This window comes from Syngnathus floridae, chromosome 14, assembly GCF_059516105.1.
Source record: "Syngnathus floridae isolate MCC-2025c chromosome 14, RoL_Sflo_1.0, whole genome shotgun sequence".
Classification (NCBI taxonomy): Eukaryota; Metazoa; Chordata; class Actinopteri; order Syngnathiformes; family Syngnathidae; genus Syngnathus; species Syngnathus floridae.
Genome location: NC_142426.1, coordinates 151,956 through 165,704, shown reverse-complemented (window position 1 = coordinate 165,704; position 13,749 = coordinate 151,956). Strand labels below are relative to the sequence as shown.

General features: G+C 44.1%; 3 long non-coding RNA genes across 4 annotated transcripts in view; all 3 read right to left on the bottom strand.

The window, feature by feature from the left end:
• LOC148386874 (uncharacterized) overlaps positions 1-1,257 on the bottom strand; it is a 38,576-nt gene extending 37,319 nt beyond the window's left edge. For both annotated transcript variants that reach the window (XR_015862661.1, XR_015862660.1), the window contains exons 1-2: positions 1,092-1,257; positions 891-968 (exon numbers count right to left, since the gene is read on the bottom strand). This is a non-coding gene — a long non-coding RNA (uncharacterized LOC148386874). The remainder of the gene's footprint in view (positions 1-890; positions 969-1,091) is intronic.
• A 4,660-nt stretch (positions 1,258-5,917) lies between these two features.
• Positions 5,918-6,547, bottom strand: LOC148386873 (uncharacterized). Its single transcript, XR_015862759.1, has 3 exons — positions 6,482-6,547; positions 6,352-6,420; positions 5,918-6,275 (listed from the first exon to the last, which is right to left on the bottom strand). It is a non-coding gene; the product is annotated as an uncharacterized LOC148386873 (long non-coding RNA).
• Positions 6,548-7,739: 1,192 nt separating this feature from the next.
• On the bottom strand, positions 7,740-9,797 carry LOC148386872 (uncharacterized). Its single transcript, XR_015862735.1, has 3 exons — positions 9,458-9,797; positions 9,269-9,345; positions 7,740-8,801 (listed from the first exon to the last, which is right to left on the bottom strand). It is a non-coding gene; the product is annotated as an uncharacterized LOC148386872 (long non-coding RNA).
• Positions 9,798-13,749: the final 3,952 nt, after the last annotated feature.

The following is a 13,749-nucleotide window of genomic DNA, read 5'->3' as shown; positions in this document are numbered from 1 at the left end:
TCTATTTTTGTTCCCTGGCAAAATTGGATTTGCTGAAATTGTATTTTGCCAAATCTTGACTTGAGACCTGATAGGAAGTATTAAACGCTTAGTTAAATCAATACAAGTTGGTAATAAGAGCGAGTAATGTTGGTTGAACCGATGAATGAAGGTTGAAAGCAATTTAAATTATGACTTTGTATAAATACTAGATATTAACAGAACATCTACTGCGCAAAATGGGCAGAGTTTACTTGTTTGAGAAGGAGTGGCTTATTCAAAACTAAGATTTATTTAATCTGTTTGTTCCCAGGCAAAATTGGATGTGATGCAATTCCAAATTTCACCACATGATGGTGCCCAATTTTGACTTCATAGGACATATTAAACACTTAGCTTGTTATTATGTTCAAGGTAATCAGATTTGTTTATTATTCTAATGGCCTCTTCAAAACTATTCTGGATTACTACTTTGGATCTATTCTACATTACTTGGCAACAACATACTCTGTAACAGATTAGGCAGTATAATCATATATGTTAACTTGAGAGTGCCCACACTCAATCTACTTATCGTGATGTGTTAAATCAATTACTGTTAGACATTATTTGTCTGATAATCTACCAAATCTTTGAATTGAAGAATTTGTGATTTAATTAATAGCTTGTTGTTATGTTAAGGGTAATCATACTTGTATATAATTCTAATGGCCTTCTTTTGAAAACTATTCTGAATTACAACTTTGGATCTTATATTACTTTGCAACAATCTACTCTGTGACAGATTAGGCAGTATAATCACATATGTTAACTTCAGTGCCCACACTGTATTTATTTATGGTTATTTGTTAAATCAAGTACTGTTAGACATGAAATAGGAAGTGTTTAACATAAATGTTATGGCTACTCACCATTGTAGCTCGCTCCTGGTCAATGATACGGGCCTCTTCTTGCAGTGGAAAACTTGCAGCCAACAAACACCGTGGAACCTAAAGGAATGAAATTAAACATTAACATTTCGCCTCGACCAATTTTCACACGTACAACGCAACGCGGCTACACTTCTGCTATTACAAACGTAAATCTCCTTAAACACAATGAGTGTTACTTACCGTGTACGCTCTAGACGGTCCAGTTGCAAGCAGAAAATAAAGATATTTCTGTTGATAATCGTCGCTGCTCAGCGGCTCACGGCCATCGCGCCAACAGATTTGAATTTTGGCGGAGGTTCGGGCAATTACGTCATATCCGCGGCACATGACTGCGACGTAATACCCGCTTATCTGAAACGGCAGTTAAAAGTAGAGTTACATCAAGTTTTCTTGGAACCTAAACGAATGAAAGAAAACTATCATTTGGCCACAACCAAGATTCACAGATACAACACAACGTGCGGGGTTGAGGTTAAAGATTGAGTGAAGGGCCCTCGTTTTAAACTACTGTTTTGAAAAGGAGTGGAAACAAGTAAGACGTATTTAATTTATTTAATGGGAAGTAGTAAGACTTATTAAATTTATTTAATCTACTTTTCTTCCCAGGCAAAATTTGATGTGCTGCAATTCCAAATTTCCAAAGTGAATGAAGGAATGAAGTCCTTTAAATTATGATTTTGTATAAATACTAGGCATAAACACAAAATCGACGGCACAAAAAAAATTGTATTTTGCCAAATCTTGACTTGAGACCTGATAGGAAGTATTAAACGCTTAGTTAAATCAATACAAGTTGGTAATAAGAGCGAGTAATGTTGGTTGAACCGATGAATGAAGGTTGAAAGCAATTTAAATTATGACTTTGTATAAATACTAGATATTAACAGAACATCTACTGCGCGAAATGGGCAGAGTTTACTTGTTTGAGAAGGAGTGGCTTATTCAAAACTAAGATTTATTTAATCTGTTTGTTCCCAGGCAAAATTGGATGTGATGCAATTCCAAATTTCACCACATGATGGTGCCCAATTTTGACTTCATAGGACATATTAAACACTTAGCTTGTTATTATGTTCAAGGTAATCAGATTTGTTTATTATTCTAATGGCCTCTTCAAAACTATTCTGGATTACTACTTTGGATCTATTCTACATTACTTGGCAACAACATACTCTGTAACAGATTAGGCAGTATAATCATATATGTTAACTTGAGAGTGCCCACACTCAATCTACTTATCGTGATGTGTTAAATCAATTACTGTTAGACATTATTTGTCTGATAATCTACCAAATCTTTGAATTGAAGAATTTGTGATTTAATTAATAGCTTGTTGTTATGTTAAGGGTAATCATACTTGTATATAATTCTAATGGCCTTCTTTTGAAAACTATTCTGAATTAAAACTTTGGATCTTATATTACTTTGCAACAATCTACTCTGTGACAGATTAGGCAGTATAATCACATATGTTAACTTCAGTGCCCACACTGTATTTATTTATGGTTATTTGTTAAATCAAGTACTGTTAGACATGAAATAGGAAGTGTTTAACATAAATGTTATGGCTACTCACCATTGTAGCTCGCTCCTGGTCAATGATACGAGCCTCTTCTTGCAGTGGAAAACTTGCAGCCAACAAACACCGTGGAACCTAAAGGAATGAAATTAAACATTAACATTTCGCCTCGACCAATTTTCACACGTACAACGCAACGCGGCTACACTTCTGCTATTACAAACGTAAATCTCCTTAAACACAATGAGTGTTACTTACCGTGTACGCTCTAGACGGTCCAGTTGCAAGCAGAAAATAAAGATATTTCTGTTGATAATCGTCGCTGCTCAGCGGCTCACGGCCATCGCGCCAACAGATTTGAATTTTGGCGGAGGTTCGGGCAATTACGTCATATCCGCGGCACATGACTGCGACGTAATACCCGCTTATCTGAAACGGCAGTTAAAAGTAGAGTTACATCAAGTTTTCTTGGAACCTAAACGAATGAAAGAAAACTATCATTTGGCCACAACCAAGATTCACAGATACAACACAACGTGCGGGGTTGAGGTTAAAGATTGAGTGAAGGGCCCTCGTTTTAAACTACTGTTTTGAAAAGGAGTGGAAACAAGTAAGACGTATTTAATTTATTTAATGGGAAGTAGTAAGACTTATTAAATTTATTTAATCTACTTTTCTTCCCAGGCAAAATTTGATGTGCTGCAATTCCAAATTTCCAAAGTGAATGAAGGAATGAAGTCCTTTAAATTATGATTTTGTATAAATACTAGGCATAAACACAAAATCGACGGCACAAAATGGGCAGACTTTACTTGTTTGAAAAGGACTGGTTACAAGACAGACTTTTTTAATTCATTTAATGGGAAGAAAACTTATTTAGTTTAATTGATCTATTTTTGTTCCCTGGCAAAATTCGATTTGCTGCAATTCCAAATTTCCAAAGTGAATGAAGGAAAGAAGTCGTTTAAATTATGATTTTGTTTAAATACTAGGCATAGACACAAAATCTACGGCACAAAATGGGCAGACTTTACTTGTTTGAAGAGGACTGGTTACAAGACAGACTTTTCTGATTTATTTAATGGGAAGAGGACTTATTTAGTTTATTTAATCTATTTTTGTTCCCTGGCAAAATTGGATTTGCTGAAATTGTATTTTGCCAAATCTCGATTTGAGACCTGATAGGAAGTATTAAACGCTTAGTTAAATCAATACAAGTTGGTAATAAGAGCGAGTAATGTTGGTTGAACCGATGAATGAAGGTTGAAAGCAATTTAAATTATGACTTTGTATAAATACTAGATATTAACAGAACATCTACTGCGCAAAATGGGCAGAGTTTACTTGTTTGAGAAGGAGTGGCTTATTCAAAACTAAGATTTATTTAATCTGTTTGTTCCCAGGCAAAATTGGATGTGATGCAATTCCAAATCTATCTGAAACGGCAGTTAAAAGTAGAGTTACATAGTTTTCTTTTTTAATCAACACAATCATTTACAACCGTTGACCAGAAAGAATCGTCGAAATTCGACGTCCCCCACAAACGCCACGCTCACTCGCTTTTCAGGGCAACAAAAGTACTTCTTTTTAAAAACGATGAGTTGTACTTACCGTGTACGCTCTGGACGGTCCAGTTGCAAGCAGAAAATAAAAATATTTCTCTTGTTAGTCGTATGTTACCATCCGCTGTGTCTTTGTCAACATCGCCGCCATTTTCCTACTTCCTGCTGCGAGCCACGCCCACGGATTTAAATTTGGGCGGAAGCTCTTTCCATTGGCGTCGTTTTCGCGTATAGCAAATCCGATTGGTTGGGAAGGGGGCACGGTTATGCAGCCGAGGGGTCCTGTGATCGGTGGGATGTAAAGTAGGCGTCGACGTCACGTCCGCGTCACGTGACCACGACGCAGCAGACGTCATATAGCAACCGCTGTTTTGTTTAGTAGATTTACAGTTGTTATGCATTGGCATAATGGTGTGCACTCAAAATAGATTAAAATAAATTAAATATTTCTTCTGCCCACTCCCTTTTAAACAAGTTAACTCTGCCCACGTCCATTGACGTCTTGTCTGCGTCACGTGACCACGACGTAGCGACGTCATGTAGTAACCGCTGTTTTGATCAGTAGACTTACAGTTATTATGCGTTGACATAATGGCGCACTGGTTAGCATGGCCACCTCTTAAGCATGATGTTGCGGGTTCGACGCCTGATCAATGTTAGCATGGAGTGAGCTTAAGTGCATGGCGCTGAAGATTTGAATCTTTGAAATGCGCTGAGGTCTGACATATCAGGCAGAATGGTTTGCCATCACGTTCAACAAAAAATAGAAACTTTCCCACTCTGATTAAAACGTCCTGTGTTCATCTACGTATTTTCGTTTTGCTGTGCATCTTTTCCCTGCCATTTCGAGAGCCCAATTGACACTCATAGTTTAAAGAAATGTGTTTGCCCATCCTACTTTGTGGAATTTCACCACATGCGCTTTTGACCAAAATACCAAATTGAACTCAAGTGAAGCCAACACGCACCCCCCCCCCCCCCCACACACACACACACACACACACAAATGTTGATATGAACATAAAAGAGCCGCATGCGGTTCGGGAGTTGCGGCTTGGCCAAACCTGTACTATACAACTTTATTTGTATAAAATTTTCACAACAGCTGTCACACAAACAAAGCGGGAAAAACCGAAGACGTGCGTGTTCCGCCCACGCTGGATTTATTTGCACCTTTGAAAAGACACCGTATTGCCGCAGATGTGGCAAAGAGTACTTTTGGGCATCTGAGACGGAAGGATGTCCAAAGCATCACGTCACCTGCTCTGGTAGGCATGGTGGTGGGACGTTGAGGTCAACCGCTTTGGGGTTGGCTGAATCTTTGATCGCAGGATGCCACACACTTGAAGACAGAAGCAGAAAAGCAGAGCTAAATGCAAAATGTACTCACCGGTGACTCCAATTTTTTTCCCCCTGAAGAAACAGCTGGACGGGTGGCCCCGGCTGGCCAGTGGGACTCTTGTTATTCTGACCCTTTTTAGTGCGCGTTTGGGGCAACAACCGTTTTTTGTGGCGCTCTCTTCTGGTTCAAAAGTGCCCTGCATGTGAATTTGCTTTTCCTGCCTTCTGATTGGATGAGCGCCGGTGTGACGCGGTGCCTCTGTCACCGTGGCGGGGGGTATACGTTGGCATCGGAGCGTCTGCCAACGTCTGAGACCGGCTGGCAGTGTATCGGAGGTGTCGAGTGCGGTGCCGCTGGAGCTCACTCACCAGCTGGTGTTAGGGCCACAGAATGAAGGCCAAGGAGAAGAATAGAAAGAGAAACAGAAACTTCTCCTCCAATTGTTTGATTTGTCTCTTCTGAGCTTCGATGAATTCTTTCAGCTCTTTGTTCCTCTAGGACGGACAAATGGAAAGTGGCATTCAAAAGCCAGTAAGCGTGCAAGTAAGTGCCGGGCTGGCTTTGGGCCCTTACCTGTTGCGCGCTGTGCAGCAGATCCATTCTCTCTTGGAGGATGCAAGCGTCGCGCTCCCTCAACTCGCACATCAGGGCTCGCTTCCATTGGTCCACGGCGCTCCTAAGCTCTTCTCTCTGATCCGCCGTCAGCACGTCATTCACGCCAGCGTGGCTGGCTTTTTCGCCGTCCGTGGCGGGGCAGTCCCGCTGCGGTAGCGCCTCGTACAACATGGCCTCCAGCTCCAGGATCCTCTGGGCCGCAATCCTCGTCCATCAGTGGTCCGGCGGGAGATTTGAGGGCGGCTTACCTTATGAGCCTGGTCCATGGAACACTTCCTGAAGTCCAACTCTTCATCCAGGTAGCCCTTCTGCTTGCAGAACATATCCTAGCACAGCTCAAGGTCAGAATTGTTGGGGCACATTGCCGGAGTTCCCCTTGGCTGATGTCGCGTGTCTGTCTACCTTCTCACTTTCAATGTCCAACATCTTCTGTTGAAGTGCTGACTTGGTCACTTTGATGTATTCTAACCACTGAGGAAAGGCTGCTGTCACATAAGCAGAATGCGAGAGCGTGCGTGGACGTGCGCGTTACCTTCTCGGCTAGGGTGAGAAGGGTCCTGGCGTGAATCACGACCACCTGCTCCTCGTTGGTGAGATTCTGCAAGAGCCCAAAGGCACAGCGTCAACAAGCTTCTTTCAGCGCAAAGCCTTCCAAAAGTCACATTTGAGCCGCGAGATAGTGCAAGATAGAGGTCCGTAGTGTCATAAAGTACAGTTCTGTGAATGTGTGATGCAGAGTTCAGTTTAGAGCTCAACAGTTCTAGTGTTCAACAGTCTGATGACAGCAGGGAAAAAGCTGTTGCAGAACCTGGTGGACCTGCAGCGGATGCTGCAAACCTCTTCCCAGAGGGCAGCAGGGAGAACAGTCCATGGTGGGGGTGTGATGGGTCATTGATGATGTTACGGGCGCGGGACATGCAGCGCTGAGATGAAATGTCCTGAATGGAGGGAAGAGGAGCCCCTATGATCCTCTCTGCTGTCCTCACCACTCTCCTCACGTTCTTCCAATCGGAGGCGGTGCAGCCTCCACACCATACAGAGAGACAGCTTGTCAGAATGCTCTCTATGGTGCTCCTGTAGAACGTCCTCATGATGGGTGGGGGCAGGTGGGCTCTCCTCATCCTCCGCAGGAAGTACAAGCGCTTCTGTGCCCTCTTGACCAGTGCCGTAGTGTTCATAGTCCAGGTGAGGTCTTCTGTGATGTGGACCCCCAGGAATTTGGTGGTGCTGACCACCTCCACAGCTGAGCTGTTGATGATCAGTGGAGCGTGGTGAGGCTGTTTTTTCCTGAAGTCGACGACGATCTCCTTCATCTTCTCCTCATTCAGGATCAGGCTGTTTTCTCTGCACCAGCCCACCAGCTGCTCCACCTCCTCTCTGTAGTCCAGGTCGTTGTTGTCTCTGATGAGCCCCACCACCGTTGTGTCGTCTGCTGACTTCACGATGTGATTGGTGGTGAACCTGAGGACGCAGTCGTGTGTCATCAGGGTGAACAGCAGGGGGCTCAGGACGCAGCCCTGAGGGGAGCCTGTGCTGAGGGTGATGACATCAGAGGTGTTCTGTCCGACCCGGACTGACTGAGGTCTGTTGGTGAGGAAGTCTAGCAGCCAGTTGCGAAGGGGGGTGTTGAAGCCCAGGTGTTCCAATTTTCCTACCAGATGCTGTGGGATGATGGTGTTAAACGCTGAGCTGAAGTCCAGGAACAGCATCCGCACATGGGTGTTCTTCTCCTCCAGGTGAGCCAGGCTCAGGTGAAGAACGGAGGAGATGGCGTCCTGAGTGGAGCGGTTTTGCCGGTCGGCAAACTGGAACGGGTCAAATAATAGGGGGAGTCTGGAAACGATGTGACCTTTAAGCAGCCTTTCGAAGCACTTCATCATAACCGGAGTCAGTGCAACAGGCCGGTAATCATTAAATGAGGTGATTTGAGGTTTCTTCGGCACCGGAATGATGGAGGCAGTCTTAAAGCACGCCGGCACTGTGGCTTGGCCCAGCGAGGTGTTAAAAATGTCTGTGATGACCCCAGCCAGATGACTTGCACATTCCCTGAACACACGCCCAGGAATGTTGTCGGGGCCAGGGGCCTTACAGGGGTTGACTCTCCTCAGGGTCTTCAACACATCGGCGGAGTCAAGGCAGAGTACCTCCTCTTTCTGATGGGGGACAGTTTTAACTGCTGGAGTGCCGTTTAGTGCCTCGAACCTCCCAAAGAAGTTATTTAGACCATTTAGAAAGTCAGCATCAACTACACCCACCGGGGGGGGGGGGGGGAGTTGTAGTCTGTAATCGCCCGTATGCCTTGCCACATACTCCTGATGTTTTTGACATCGTGGAAACGATCCTGAAATTTTCGACTGTGGTCTCGCTTCGCTATCCTGATGGCACGGTTCAAGTTGGCTCTCGCTGTCCTCAGTGTCTCCTTGTCGCCAGACTTGAAGGCAGAGTTCCGCGCTCGTAGCGTTTGACGTACCTCCTCAGTCATCCAGGGTCGTTGGTTGCCCCGGGTGATGATATTCTTAGTGGTGCTGACGTCCTCGGTGCATTTGTTGATGTAGGCTGACACAGTCATGGCACACGCATGTCTAATCTACATCGGGAAATCTGGGAGGGAGGGAGGTAGGCAGGCAGGGAGGCAGGCAGGGAGGCAGGCAGTGTCTGTCTGTTGAGGTTTTCACCTTGTTCTTCTCCTGCTGAAGTTCTAACTGGACGTCCATCAGTTTGGTTCTCAGCTCGTCATTGGCGGCCTGAAGGGCGTCCGTTCGCTCCGCCTTGGCCCGCCCTGCCGGAGCTCGTTTGGACATCTCTTACTCGAGTCTCGCCCGGTCGTCAGTCAGAGATCACAACATTTGTACCTGGAGAGCACAAACGCAGCGCTGTTTTCCACTGGCTTCGAACTCAACTTCAATCGGTACCGTAACTTACAACATCATAAACATAGAACTAGCTTGACTTATTCATTGAATAAATGCATTTGGTTCTTCAAAACTGCATCACGCAACATAGCGTGACCGAGACGGCCGTTATCCACCTGCGTGAAGTTATTTGGTGAAATGAATGAGATGTTTAAGACACCATCGTTCTGTCTCTCTGTAGATGAAGGGAAATAATCGATTGCTGAAGGTCCAAAGGTGTTGTGATAAACAAATAAACATATTAGTGATTAGTGACATATTTGTGATAAACATATTAGGCAGGATAATCACATATGTTAACTTGACTGCCCACACTGTATTTATTTATGGTTATTTGTTAAATCGAGTACTGTTAGACATGAAATAGGAAGTGTTTAACATAAATGGAAGACGAAAGGGGTACTCACCATTGTAGCTCCTGCTGGTCAATGATACGAGCCTCTTCTTGCAGTGGAAAACATACAGCCAACAAACACCGTGGAACCTAAAGGAATGAAATTAAACATTAACATTTAGCCTCAACCAACATTCACAGATACAACGCAACGCAAACTACACAAACGTAAATCTTTTTAAACACAATGAGTTGTACTTACCGTGTACGCTCTAGACGGTCCACTTGCAAGCAGAAAATAAAGATATTTCTGTTGATAATCGTCGTGTTTGTATCCGGTGTCTCGCTCAAGGCCATTGCGCCCACAGATTTGAATTTTGGCGAGAGTTCAGCCTATTGACGTCATTTCCGCGGTGTAATACCCGCATATCTGAAACGGCAAAGTTAAGAGTAGAGTTAAATAAAGTTTTTAGTCAACGCAATAATTTACAACCGTTGACCAGTCGAAATAATCGTCGAAATTTGGCGTCTGTGGCTGGAAGCAGACGCCGAGTTCGACGTTCCTCCCAAACGCCAAACTCCCTCGCTTTTCAGGGCTCAAAAAAAAACAGTTGTAATTACCTTGTACGCTCTAGACGGTCAAGTTGCAAGCTGAAAACAAAAATATTTGCCTTGTTAGTCATCGTGTTACTAACCGCTGTGTCTTGTTTGCCAGAATTGCCGCTTTCCTACTTCCTGTTGCAAGCCACGCCCACGGAGTATAATTTTGCCGTGAGTTCCGCCTATTGACGTCATGTCCGCGTCACATGACTGCGACGTAATATTATCTAAAACTGTTTGTGCGGTATTGTGTTGTTCTGTGCGGTGTTGTGTTATTCTGTGCGGCGTCGTGTTGTTCTGTGCGGCGTCGTGTTGTTCAGTGCGACGTCGTGTTGTTCAGTGCGGCATGGTGTTGTTCAGTGCGGCATGGTGTTGTTCAGTGCGGCATGGTGTTGTTCAGTGCGGCATAATGTTGTTCAGTGCGGCATAATGTTGTTCAGTGCGGCATGGTGTTGTTCAGTGCGCCATGGTGTTGTTCAGTGCGGCATGGTGTTGTTCAGTGCGGCATAATGTTGTTCAGTGCGCCATAATGTTGTTCAGTGCGGCATGGTGTTGTTCAGTGCGGGATGGTGTTGTTCAGTGCAGGATGGTGTTGCTCAGTGCGGCATGGTGTTGTTCAATGCGGCATGGTGTTGTTCAGTGCGGGATGGTGTTGTTCAGTGCGGCATGGTGTTGTTCAGTGCGGCACAATGTTGTTCAGTGCGGCATGGTGTTGTTCAGTGCGGCATGTTGTTGTTCAGTGCGGCATGGTGTTGTTCAGTGCGGCATGGTGTTGTTCAGTGCGGAATGGTGTTGTTCAGTGCGGCATGGTGTTGTTCAGTGCGGGATGGTGTTGTTCAATGCGGGATCGTGTTGTACAGTGCGGGGTGGTGTTGTTCAGTGCAGGATGGTGTTGTTCAGTGCGGCATGGTGTTGTTCAATGCGGCATGGTGTTGTTCAGTGCGGGATGGTGTTGTTCATTGCGGCATGGTGTTGTTCAGTGCGGCATGGTGTTGTTCAGTGCGGCATGGTGTTGTTCAGTGCGGCATGGTGTTGTTCAGTGCGGGTAGGTGTTGTTCAGTGCAGGATGGTGTTGTTCAGTGCGGCATGGTGTTGTTCAGTGCAGCATAGTGTTGTTCAGTGCAGCATGGTGTTGTTCAGTGCGGCATGGTGTTGTTCAGTGCGGCATGGTGTTGTTCAATGCGGCATGGTGTTGTTCAATGCGGGATCGTGTTGTTCAGTGCGGGGTGGTGTTGTTCAGTGCAGGATGGTGTTGTTCAGTGCGGCATGGTGTTGTTCAATGCGGCATGGTGTTGTTCAGTGCCGGATGGTGTTGTTCATTGTGGCATGGTGTTGTTCAGTGCGGCATGGTGTTGTTCAGTGCGGCATGGTGTTGTTCAGTGCGGCATGGTGTTGTTCAGTGCGGCATGGTGTTTTTCAGTGCGGGATGGTGTTGTTCAATGCGGGATGGTGTTGTACAGTGCGGGGTGGTGTTGTTCAGTGCAGGATGGTGTTGTTCAGTGCGGCATGGTGTTGTTAAATGCGGCATGGTGTTGTTCAGTGCGGGATGGTGTTGTTCATTGCGGCATGGTGTTGTTCAGTGCGGCATGGTGTTGTTCAGTGCGGCATGGTGTTGTTAAGTGCGGCATGGTGTTGTTCAGTGCGGCATAATGTTGTTCAGTGCGGCATGGTGTTGTTCAGTGCGGGTAGGTGTTGTTCAGTGCAGGATGGGGTTGTTCAGTGCGGCATGGTGTTGTTCAATGCGGCATGGTGTTGTTCAGTGCGGGATGGTGTTGTTCAGTGCGGGATGGTGTTGTTCAGTGCGGCATGGTGTTGTTCCGTGCGGCATGGTGTTGTTCAGTGCGGGATGGTGTTGTTCATTGCGGCATGGTGTTGTTCAGTGCGGCATGGTGTTGTTCAATGCGGCATGGTGTTGTTCAATGCGGCATGGTGTTGTTCAATGCGGGATCGTGTTGTTCAGTGCGGGGTGGTGTTGTTCAGTGCAGGATGGTGTTGTTCAGTGCGGCATGGTGTTGTTCAATGCGGCATGGTGTTGTTCAGTGCTGGATGGTGTTGTTCATTGTGGCATGGTGTTGTTCAGTGCGGCATGGTGTTGTTCAGTGCGGCATGGTGTTGTTCAGTGCGGCACAATGTTGTTCAGTGCGGCATGGTGTTGTTCAGTGCGGCATGGTGTTGTTCAGTGTGGCATGGTGTTCAGTGCGGCATGGTGTTGTTCAGTGCGGTATCGTGTTGTTTAGTGCGGTTTCGTGTTGTTCAGTGCGGTATCGTGTTGTTCAGTGCAGTATCGTTGTGTTGTTCGTATTGTGTTGTGTTGTTCGTAATGTGTTGTGTTGTTCGTATTGTGTTGTGTTGTTCGTATTGTGTTGTGTTGTTCGTATTGTGTTGTGTTGTTCATATTGTGTTGTTCATATTGTGTTGAGTTGTTCGTATTGTGTTGTGTTGTTCGTATTGTGTTGCCTTTAACACTTAGCCTCTAACACTTAGCCTTTAGCACCTAGAAGGTAAATAAATAGGAAGGAAGGACTCACCGGTGACGTCTTCGCCCACGTCCAAGCGTTGTACTTTGTATTTTCATCCTTCTGACAGTGGAAAACATAGCCAACAAACACCGTGGAACCTAAACGAATGAAAGAAAACTATCATTTGGCCACAACAGACATTCACAGATACAACACAATGTGACATGCGGGGTTGAGGTTAAAGGTTGAGTGAAGGGCCCTCGTTTTAAACTACTTTTTTGAAAAGGATTGGGAACAAGTAAGACGTATTTAATTTATTTAATGGGAAGTAGTAAGAGCTATTGAATTTAATCTATGTATTATATTCTATTGTATTGTATTCTGTTGTATTCTTTTGGATTGTATTCACACTAACCCCACTAAAACTTCAGCCCACAAAAACTCGCCTCTGGCGCCTAGCCTCTGGCTTTTAGCCTCTAACACTTAGCCTTTAACACTTAGCCTAGAAGGTGAATAAATAGGGTTAAAGGTTGAGTGAAGGGACCTCGTTTTAAACTACTTTTTTGAAAAGGAGTGGGAACAAGTAAGACGTATTTAATTTATTTAATGAGAACTAGTAAGACTTATTAAATTTATTTAATCTACTTTTCTTCCCAGGCAAAATTTGATGTGCTGCAATTCCAAATTTCCAAAGTGAATGAAGGAATGAAGTCCTTTAAATTATGATTTTGTATAAATACTAGGCATTAACACAAAATTGATGGCACAAAATGGGCAGACTTTACTTGTTTGAAAAGGACTGGTTACAAGACAGACTTTTTTAATTTATTTAATGGGAAGTAGACTTATTTAGTTTAATTGATCTATTTTTGTTCCCTGGCAAAATTCGATTTGCTGCAATTCCAAATTTCCAAAGTGAATGAAGGAAAGAAGTCGTTTAAATTATGATTTTGTTTAAATACTAGGCATAGACACAAAATCTACGGCACAAAATGGGCAGACTTTACTTGTTTGAAGAGGACTGGTTACAAGACAGACTTTTCTGATTTATTTAATGGGAAGAAGACTTATTTAGTTTATTTAATCTATTTTTGTTCCCTGGCAAAATTGGATTTGCTGAAATTGTATTTTGCCAAATCTTGACTTGAGACCTGATAGGAAGTATTAAACGCTTAGTTAAATCAATACAAGTTGGTAATAAGAGCGAGTAATGTTGGTTGAAACGATGAATGAAGGTTGAAAGCAATTTAAATTATGACTTTGTATAAATACTAGATATTAACAGAACATCTACTGCGCGAAATGGGCAGAGTTTACTTGTTTGAGAAGGAGTGGCTTATTCAAAACTAAGATTTATTTAATCTGTTTGTTCCCAGGCAAAATTGGATGTGATGCAATTCCAAATTTCACCACATGATGGTGCCCAATTTTGACTTCATAGGACATATTAAACACTTAGCTTGTTATTATGTTCAAGGTAATCAGATTTGTTTAT